General features: G+C 40.6%; 1 long non-coding RNA gene across 1 annotated transcript; it reads right to left on the bottom strand.

The window, feature by feature from the left end:
* Positions 1-2823: 2823 nt before the first annotated feature.
* LOC140216030 (uncharacterized) lies at positions 2824-9724 on the bottom strand. Its single transcript, XR_011892678.1, has 3 exons — positions 9393-9724; positions 8113-8249; positions 2824-2989 (listed from the first exon to the last, which is right to left on the bottom strand). It is a non-coding gene; the product is annotated as an uncharacterized lncRNA (long non-coding RNA).

A 9724-nucleotide genomic window follows, 5' to 3' on the forward strand; every position in this document is an offset into this window, starting at 1 on the left:
AGATCAAAAAGACTACTTCAGTTTAACACACGTGTTGTGAAACTGAAATTCGCATCCTAACAGAGACAAAGATGCATGGCTAACGCAAGTCTCTCCTAATCTTTTAATGTGGAATGCCTCTCTATCTATTTGTTGTGAAAAACTTTGTTTCATATTGTGTGGACATGATTAGTAATGGCAAACTTAAGAGCTGAATAAGCTAGTCATGTCGACACGATATGAAACAGTTTTTCACAACAAATAGATAGGCTCGAGAAGGCTAGTTACCCTGTGCATTTATTATCACTAACCTGCGAAAAGCTTTTAAAATGGGTAAAAGGCCAGGCTAAGAAACAAGAAAAACAGAAAAAAAAAGTTTGCTGTGGTGCTCTATGTACATAGATTATTCTATGGTTTATGGAACGTGGCCAATAGATATGACTTGAATGAAGTTTTCTTGGCCCCGCAAGTTGTCTATCATGTGCCTATGATAAATAGGAAACTTGAACAGGGTGGCTAAACAGAAAAGATGATTGCGGCGTTAGACATGTGTCCCTTTTTGTGCCTTGTAACACTGGTATACTTTATCAGATTCCTCTCAAGTGCGCGAAGACTTACATTGTACAGAGCGGCAGGTGCATTAATATTAGACTAAAAGAACACATTCACTTTACAATCCTAATGCTTCACATCTAGCGTCACATTGTTTCAATTGCGGTTGTAAACCTTTGTTTGAAGACACAAAAATTCTTTCGAGACACAAATGCCAAACCACACGGGAAATAATCGAGACATTCCACATTAGATTAGGAGAGACTTGCGTTAGCCATGCATCTTTGTCTGTTAGAATGCGAATTTCAGTATCTTCACAACACGTGTGTTAATCTGAAGTAGTGTCTTTTTGTTGTTTCCTTTTTTGACTTCCCTACTTCCTGATATGCTTAACTGATGTCTTCATAACTTTTCATGTTGTTATGCTGCGTTTTTTTGCAATCACCTATATATATATATATGTATATATATATATATATATATATATATATATATATATAAATATATAGTTAGCTGAAAGTTAGCGCTCGTCCTGTCTGCTTGCAGTCTGTGTCACTTCGCGCAACAATCCAAGAGCATATGTGAACAAAACATGGCTAGTAATAACTAGTGAGCACTGCACAAAAGTTGAACATGAAAACTAGTAATAGTAAAGACATATACTTGCATAGACAATATATAATAGTATAGACAATATTTTGCAGCTGAACTGCAAAATATTGCAAATATCACAAAGACAACATAAAAACTGGGCAGGACAGAGCACTGACTGTTAGCTATAGTTGAAATATGCACACCAAATCTAGACATAAAAAGTCAAAACTAAACTGCCGAAAATGGTCATCTCTCCAAGAGACCACTGAGGAACAAAAGGTATACTTTTTATAAATCCATCTCATAGATTACTGATCTAATTAAACTTGACACATGACCCCTTGTGTGTAACAAATGCCCTGTTCTCGTTACATATGCATGATTACCAGCCTTGGTGAAAGAATGACTTGCACTAATGTTTCGAACACCGGTAAAAATGCTGCTTGTTCTCAACTTTCTGTTATGACAGCACACTTGTGGGCAGTTGTGAACCCTAGTTGCCTATAGGGCTCAAACACCATGTTTTGGCTGCACATGTGCTGTCTGCCGAACACCTGGTTCAACATAGCTTGCATCTTGGAATGTGCAGCCACACTGGTGGCACAGCATTCTTTTTTCAACTTGCCAGTTGATAAAGCCTCAGCAGCTGCAATCACCTGCCATTGCTCGTAAAGGTGCCATAAGGTCAGGCTGCAAACACAGATACCACGTAGCAAAACTTTCAGACTGCATTGTGTGAGTCGAGGTGTGTAATTTGTGCTTTAGTTTGGCAACGCTGCCACATTTACAACTATTCATTGCAGCTCCTAAATTTCAACATCAACACAATAAATCAGTACAGTTCCTTCAGTATGGTGGCAGATGCTCAGCTGCAGGCTTTCTAGAACCATGCATTATCTTCAGACAGTGCCAGTACAGCCCGTAGCACATCTTTCAAGCACTCCAGACAAGTACACTGATTACACTATACACAGAGCATCTGGTGTCGATTTACCTATAGAGGCAACGTAGCCCCTAGAACACGTTTTGTGACAGGTATGCTGGGCACTTTCTCCCCTGAAATGCAAGTGCCATTTGGTACTTCAGTGCCTGTAGTGTCCTTTACATCTAAATGAATATTGAATACATAGTAGTAACATGAAGTCGACAAACAAAAGCCATCAGCCATCAACTGTGTGGCAAATCTGGGTGCAAGCTATTCTCTTATTAAGTATACCTGTAGGCATTGCGACCAATGTGCTCCCAAGATGTACGAGGCATTAGTCATTGCAGAGTTGTAAGGACATGACAATCCTAGGATGATTATGTTCTTGAGGCTTTTTTCCCCACTTTCCATCTTTTGAAACGTGTATACTGTAGTCATGAAAAAAAAAATGCTACAACTGGCGTGTGATAAGTTTTGCGTCTTATTTCCTAGCAGCTCCTTGAAACGAGCCACGATGACAAATTCAAATGCTGTTACCTGATCAGACATCGAAATTTCTTAAACACTAACAAAACCAGATAGACATTAGAGTGAGCATCACTTAAATACATTACACTGGTTTAAAGTTATTGCACCACTTTGTGCCAGGTAAAAATGTTAGAAACATCAGAAATGGTAAGATTCTACGGCCAACCGTGAAAACTAAATAAAAAATCATTAAAGTTTCTTAAACGGGTACAGGAGCTTTACAACTGGCCGTCTAGGTGATGGACACGCAGATAGATGAGCAGCCATTCCACTGAGACGAGAATGTTGAGGGCTTCGCATGGAAGTCTGCGAGACACTGCAGAGTAGTTCTTGGTCCACGTGAAGGAGGTTGCTTGCATACACGTCTGGGCCACCATACTGAATGCATGGTGTTACCGGAACCTTTTCCCCCTGCATTGTGGTAAAAAAGCATGGTTAAGTTTATATAATATTTAATATGCAAAAAAAGAGGTGAGGCATGCAGACAGGACACGAGAGTAGAGAAGTGAACACGAACACGAAAGACATCAAAAATTTCATTAAATTGTTTTAATAGATAAACTTTTTATGCTATGTGTCATTCATTATGAGGATTCATAACCGCAACATATTTCACATATGAGCAGGTAGAATTATCAGCTTGGTCAGTTTGTACAAGCTCGTTTGAGGCAAGAAATCGAGTTTCACAAACAAAACCTCAACATTCTTGACTGAAGAAGGAACACCTCAGATGACATGCAGTCCTGTGAGTGGGAATTGCACAGTTCAAGAAAAACAAATTAAAACTCACACACCGATCCTGAAAAAGGAATAAGCACCTGCTACTGCAAAAAGCTATTTAATTGATAGGTTTTAGTAGCACAAGGGCATCTTTGGCCAAAGAGCGCTAAGTCTATACTGCAAAAGATAAACTTCGCGCATCTTTACAAAGCAAATATATAAACATGACTAATGCCTCTCTGCGCTACAGTTGCTTTGCTCTAGCGTGAAGTCATTTTAATGCATGCACACGTATACACACGCTACACCCAAGTTTAACAGCTGCAGAATTAAAATTGGGCAGCAACGAAGTCGCAACCTTTAACCCTTGATCCCAAGCTGTACTAGTTACTGGAGGAAGTACCAATATCGCCAATGACGAGTCACACTCTTTCTGCCCGATGTTATGCTGCTGTTATTGTCAAAGATGAGTTACAGTCGGCATTGAGGGAAAGCTGCCCTCAAGAGCAGCTCTTATTTTTGTGTTATTTCTAACCAGAGACCAATGAAGTAATATATTTTTCGAATGAGAATGACACCCAAAAATTGAGTACGTAAAAAATTTGGTGCATTTTTCCGGAATTAATTTGGGGGTTAATGGTTAAAGCGGCAATCCAGAAACTAGAACAAGTTTTTACATGTTTGCTACCATTGAATGCTAGAAAATATGTTGGCATCCAGTAGTTTCGTCCAACAATGCAAAAGGGATTCTTAATAACTGAGGAAATAAATGGAAAAGTATCATGAAGTATATTTCGCGAATGTAATTCAGAATCACTCAACTTCTGTTACTATATAATCTCCACTTGATTAACCTGCACTTTCTGAACTAGTTCAGGAGGTGCTGAATTTCACTACTCATTACACCAGTTCAACGTGGCAGCAACTGCACGTTGTGATTTGTTTTACTTAGTGCAGGCTTTGTACAGGACGAGTTCACAGCATTTCCCACACTTGGCCGAAAGGTAGTGCATGTTTACGCAACGGGTGTGGTGCCGCTTCTGCACGAGCCAGGTGCAGAAATCAGAGTTTCATACAGTAATTACTAGAGGGAACTCTGACGTTAGTGTCTACAGAAGATCAAACAAGAACGGCTTCACCAGCATGGAAATTATGGGAAGTACATGGATTTGCCTAAACTTCATCTGTTTGGCTTCAAGCGGCTTTGTGACTTTGTCAAGTACTGTGTAATAAATAAATAAACATTAAAATCGTCCGATGACAGGATTCAAACACAGGAACTCAAGAACAGAAGTCTGATATTGAAACCATTAAGCTACGGAGGCATGTAACGACAAGCGAGTGCAACGCCCTGATGAATTTATCGCGGGCATACCAGTGCCTTGAGACGCTTGGCGCCTTTCAATTTGGCCACCTGTACAAGCTCAATCGTTGCAATTTATAGCAATTATGCGTGTTGGCGCCGTCTTCTGCACTTCGAAGAGTATAGACTGCGCTGAAATCGACAATAAGATTTATATAGCGTATAATATACGAAGCCACAAGAACGTTTGAATTCACAAGCTCGAATATCAGACAAATCCATGTGCTTCCCACCATTCCCATGGTGGTACGACTGCAGCGCCAGAGTTCCCTCTAGTAATTACTGTAAGAAACTCTTATGGCAGAAATAACCGAAGTGCCTGGCATTTTGTTTTGGAGTAATTAACTAAGTTTTTCTGTCCTATAAATCTTACTGGTCATTAATTCCAAGTTTTAGTGCAGCCACATGTCTAGTAGGCATTTGTGGTATTTTGCATAAACATTGCAAAGCCAACTGTGATGAATGTTCACTCTGGTAAATTGTTTATGATCGAGTAGCATAGACTACTGAAGCAATCTCTGGAAGGCAAGTGAAGTAATTTTCTTATTAGCAGCCTTTAAACAGCATTCGAGCATATGACACATGCACCTAAGATATGCAGATAATATTTCCTTGACTCAGCAAGAAGTGATGCTTCATGTTCCACGAGGCTACTTCAATCAAATCAGTATTGGTGCTCTCTAAAAACAATGCCAATGCAGATGATTCAAATATTCTTCAGGGGCAACAGTTATGCCTGAAATCATGCTAGATTAGCTTCTTTAAACACATGATCAGACCGTGTTAGAAGTGCTTCTTAAAATCCTCCTATTTATTAGACTAGTCATATATCTGTACACAAAGGCTACTAATTAGGTCCCATGCTATATCATCATCTTTACAAAAGCTTCACTTAGTAATACACATGCTGTGATAAGATTTGAGACCACATTGAGATGCTGAACAAGGTGAATTCATTATTTTTCAAATGAAGCTCCTGTTCTTCCAAACGAGAAGAAAGGATACTGAGGGTCAAAATTTTTCTGAATCACAGCTGGAAGATGCCAGGAAAGGCACGTGGAAACTTATTTGTAATTTTCTATTTAAATGTAGAAATGATAAAGGGAAATGAAAATGGTAAAAAAACAACCAGGCATGGGGGGAGAACGAACCTACAGCCTTTGCATTACGTATGCGATGCATTAACCACTGTGCCACCGAGGCAGCATTCAACCGTCCACAATGGCCCCTCAGATTGTCGACGCTCGAACGCGGCCGTAGTACCACAGTGGTTAGTACATCACTTGCGTAATGTGAAGGTTATGGGTTCGTTCCCCACCCACAGGTGGATATCTTTTAATCCACTTTCATTTACCCAGAATTTATCATTTCTATACTTCATATAAAAAACTTAAAACATGTTCCTTTATGCTTTCCTTGGCCTCATTATCTGTTGGCTTCTTCCAGTTCTGTTACTTCAAACACTTATACATATTCTAATCTGGTAAGTAAACAGCTTTTGCATGATGCTGGAATGCAATATAAAACATTATTGCAGGGCCGTGTTATGTAGAATGCCTTACACTGCCCAGGCAAGGTGTATTAATGTCAATCTGAAAAAAAAAAGCAATTCCCATACTAGGCAGAAATGCTGTTTACTGCTGTGTGCAACAGGGTTTAACGAAAACAACTTGTTCAGAAATAAAGCCACCAAACAACGAGGAAATATGAGAACTAGAAGAAAATTTGTGCAGTTGCATGTTAAAAATTTAGCACAGCAACAGATGAAGTCTTAATGAAGGAAGCGCGAGGATGGTTTATTTTGGACACACGAGGCAATGTACATAAAAGATGCATATGAGCTTACACGTGGAGAAATATTGTTTATGTAGCAGCTAAACTACGAACAGGCATAGAACACACTGATACAAGGTGTCGAGCATGTAAATCTTATCATGCCCTTAAGTCAAAGAAACATGGCTGTTTCTCATGATTCGCTACACATGGCTGGCTCACACAACTTAGCCACTTCTATATATGCCTTGCAATTACCAGGTGGTCTGTGTGACACGTGCAAGCTTTAAATATGTACAAGTGCCACGTAGCTGGACAGCACCAATGTAATGACGTTTGCCATCGTTTTGAGGAAGTGAAACCAATTCTTGCATTTTTCCTAATTAGGTAATTAGTAATTAACGATTATTTAACTGCTCAAATATTATATTCAAAGCAAAAGTGTCAGTGTGAAAATTGTAGAGCATCCTGAAAAATTCCCAATCCAGCTTTCTACTGCTCAATAGGTAGAAAGAAGCCAGTGAATACATGCAAGCCAGCTTGAAAGAAGCCAGTGAATACATGCAAGAAGTGCTGTGCAACTAGCCACTCGTGCACCTGAACACCATTTGGCTCCTCCTTTCATGCTTGAAAAAAACTTTTCAAAAAGAATATTTTAGAAATTGATTAATTATAATTGACTATGTTTTAGGCAAAATGCATGAAATAGTGTGACTGCCACCTCCATTTTCGGCGACATGAATTGACTCCATTTTCATTTCCAAATCCAGCTATACATGGTGCGTGTTTTGAGCTGGTTCTGTAATTTAGGCTGGTTTTGACTAATTGAAGCTTCGCACCTTAATAATGGAGTCAGCCTAAAAAGAAATTGGTACATAAACGGTCGCTGTCAGTACTCCATACTCCTCTAACTTAGTGCAAAGTGCTTGTGAGCCAAGAAGTTGGCAGCTCTAAGCAGTATTTCTCATTTTGACCTGGTGTTATAGCCCACTTACTATGATGCCATGCTGCTCAGTCATGCTGGTCCCAGCTTCAATCTAGGCAATGGCAGCTGCCCTCCAATGGGGGTAAAATGCAATAACGCTTATGCACTTAGATTCAGGTGTACATTAAAGAAGGCCAGGTTCCCAAAACTTCAGGTTGTGACTTTGGAATGTAAAAGCCCATAATTTAATTTTAAAATCTAAAGTTGCTTTATTAGGAGCAGGGGCATCATTTTGAGCTTTTACTGCACTGCCATGGCACGAAGAAGCTCCGAGTAAATAAAAACAATTTCTTAGACAATGTACATATCTTGCAAACCTTTACAAACACTTCTCTGCATGCACCTCTGTTGCTGTTATATTTAGATCCGTATGCCAAGGCGGGCTATGATGTTAGAACATGTTTCAAACTTGTTTTTTTTTTTACCGCTTTAAAGTTGTTGGTTATTTTGCATCTCATTGTGTGTCGAACGCACATTTCAATGCATCAATTTCTTCAGAAAGTGCACTCCTCTTTATTCATTTGTGCATGCAAAAAGGGTTCAGAACTGCTTTCTGAAGATCTGTATAACAAGCAAAAAACAATTCTATGTAGGCTGCACAAAGAGAAAGGATTGGTTTGTAAATAAGTTATTTAGTTCTTCAAAAAAGAGGCAGCTGTCAGTATTCTGTTCCAAAATAAAAATTGCCCCTACCTGGCTCTGCTTCATTTTCCGATGCTGATGGTCCATTCGGGGGCACTAAACTGATAGGCTGCACTTTGGCCATGTCGGGTGTGCTGTCACCAGGCCCAAGGTCGATCGACATCCTCACCAAAAGTCGAGTCCAAACGCTATAAAAAAAACATCTCATCATTTTGCTATCAGTTTTGTCATCTTGCGTGTTTCACACAAGGCCGTCAGTGAAATATTTCGTCACTTGGATACTGCAAAAAATTCAAGCATTTTCTGGCAGCCAAGCTGAAGACACAGTAAATGGAGAACATTAAAGAGCAAATGCAGTTGTCACATTAGATTGATCAAGTACAGCAGAAATGGAAATAAATCAGTGATACTGTGTCTGTTGGCTTTGAATGCAAGAAACGTAAAAACAGGAACTTGCAGCCCCGCTAGTTTGAATTTCCCGCGTTTGCTACACCTCGCAACAAGTTTGGCATCGTCCGGTACTCGGGGATAGTAATCGCTTAAAATCAAGATGAACGAGCGTCGGCATAAATTAACAGGATACTTAACCGGGCAATATTGGCGCAAAAAACAACTCACGTAGCGAAGCTACTGTCAATTACCCGATGACGCATCTGCGGGCGGTGCGGTTTGGGCGAACAATTCAAAAAGGAATGAGAGTTTCACTTGTTTCACGCCTACTAAGCTAAGACAGAATTTGAGTTTCTTCCTAAACTATACTGGATATTTACGCTCCGAATAAAACGCTGGAAATTTTGTTACGTCACATTGTATACGTATGAAAGTGAGGAAATAAGCTTTTATTGTATTCTGCCCAGACGGCATGCAGCAGCTACCACTCTCATGCAACAAAAGCATGAAAGTGGTACTCGCGGCACGGAAAACAAACATATACAGCGCCAACGTTACGCCCTTTGGAGTTGGAACTAAGCACGATCAAGCCAGTTAGTTTTCTAGCTTTCATAACGCCATGGAACACGACCAAACATCGAGCGAAACAACTGTCTGCTGCGGAAAATTATTACCGCTTCCATGTATATACCTATCGCTGCCACAAGCAAAAGTCAATGGGCTAGCTGTCCACAAGCGGCAGATTAGACTGACAGCAACATATTACGATAACGTAAAACAATTTCCACGCTGACTTAGCAGCCGCGGTATGCGCTAAGTGCCACAGTTCTCGTTTGCCACTCGAAATTCACACCATGATGACGGTCACTGCATCTTTCACATGAAATATTGCACGCTTCGCTCCGGAGCTCAATAGGAGGGCGAAACGCATTTGCACGTACCTGAAATCCGCATGCCGGAAACCCGTCGACGCTTCCGAGAACGGGGCACACAGCCATACACTCGTACGGCGGCTTGACTTGGACGTGAGGCACTTCTATCAAATATTTCACATGCGACATGTTTCACACCGATTGCGCGAACACGAGAAAATGCCGCAGGTCGCAATGCGACGCCGTGCACCCGTGCATCTACCGATGAGCTGCGTGCACGGACTTGCAGAAAAACAGAACTATGACAAAACGGCCGGCGCGAAAGGATGGCGGCTCTCGTTGCGGAGACGAAGCGGACGAAGCAATGTTGCCAACTGTTGGTTCCGCGTTATGCCGGCGGT

The sequence above is a fragment of the Dermacentor andersoni genome, chromosome 2, assembly GCF_023375885.2.
Source record: "Dermacentor andersoni chromosome 2, qqDerAnde1_hic_scaffold, whole genome shotgun sequence".
Taxonomy (NCBI): Eukaryota; Metazoa; Arthropoda; class Arachnida; order Ixodida; family Ixodidae; genus Dermacentor; species Dermacentor andersoni.